Source organism: Myotis myotis, unplaced genomic scaffold (genome assembly GCF_014108235.1).
Source record: "Myotis myotis isolate mMyoMyo1 unplaced genomic scaffold, mMyoMyo1.p scaffold_m19_p_14, whole genome shotgun sequence".
Classification (NCBI taxonomy): domain Eukaryota; kingdom Metazoa; phylum Chordata; class Mammalia; order Chiroptera; family Vespertilionidae; genus Myotis; species Myotis myotis.
The window spans coordinates 45,510,529-45,511,649 of NW_023416318.1; the positions used below are offsets into that span (position 1 = coordinate 45,510,529).

The 1,121-nt window shown below is 40.8% G+C and overlaps 1 pseudogene; it reads left to right on the forward strand.

Annotated features, from left to right (window-relative positions):
* Nucleotides 1–425: 425 nt before the first annotated feature.
* On the forward strand, nt 426–793 carry LOC118669466 (annotated as a pseudogene).
* The last annotated feature ends 328 nt before the right edge of the window (nt 794–1,121 follow it).

Here is a 1,121-nt window from a genome sequence, read left to right on the forward strand (position 1 = left end):
CAGTGTACATCTTTAAGGCCATTGCTCCCACTCCTCTTCAAACAATCAGGTGGATTCTCTTTTCTAAAGAGTTATGTTATTTATTTACATGACTCTTAAGGAATCTAAGCAGTAAGACCATGCAAAGCTGCCCCCTAGAAGCCCATGGCCAGCACAGAGAACAGGGGTGCACTGGATGTAGAGGGAGGAATCACAAGCTCCAGGAGGATCACAGTGTGTATGACTGCAGAGCAGAACTTGACCTATTTTGCATCTTATTTAGAATCAAGAAGTAATTCTATGTTTATTTAGGATTATTGCTATAATGTTGTATTTTGGGTAACTGTTCTTCCAAGATAAGTTATTTTGGAAGTTTTTACTCATGCATATTTAATACAAAATCAAAGAAATTATTGACACCGTAATATAGTGAGAGGAAGCAATTACAGAGGAGAAGGAGCATGGCCTTGATAGTTATAGAAATCAGGAGTCAGATTCTAGCTTTTACACTTCCTAAATGTGTGACTGTGAAAAAATGATCTAGGAGCCTACTTCCAGGCGCGAGGCTACGGCTGAGAAGAGCGGAGCGCGGCTGGTGGAAGCCGGTGAGGCAGAGCTGCGATTTTCCATGTTCCGTATGGAGGGCCTCGCGCCGAAGCTGCACCCAGAGGAGATGAAACGGAAGATGCACGAGGATGTGATCTCCATGTGGAACTTCCTCACCTACGTAGCCCTGCTGTGAGTCATTCCTTTTATCTTAAAGAAATTGGACAGCATATCAAGATTGGATATTACATGTGAATGCATGATATGAAGAACCTGGTTACAGTTTCTACTCTGCAAATGAATAGGCCCAGAAAGATGTAAGAGACTGGTTGAATGGACATAAAATTTCTACTTGTTAAGAACAAGTTTGGTTGTGGTAACTGACCTTTGTAGCTAAAACGGAAAACTACTTGGGAAACATGGAAACACGTTTCTTATGCCTGTGATACTCAGCCTCCATGAATGTTGGTATAATTGTAAATAATGTCAAACTCCATTTTCTAGCAATTATTAATTATACAAGGGAATTATGTCTGCAGTGGCCCTGTCTTGTCAGTCATTTCTAGTGACCTTTTTACTTCTGTCAGGAATATATT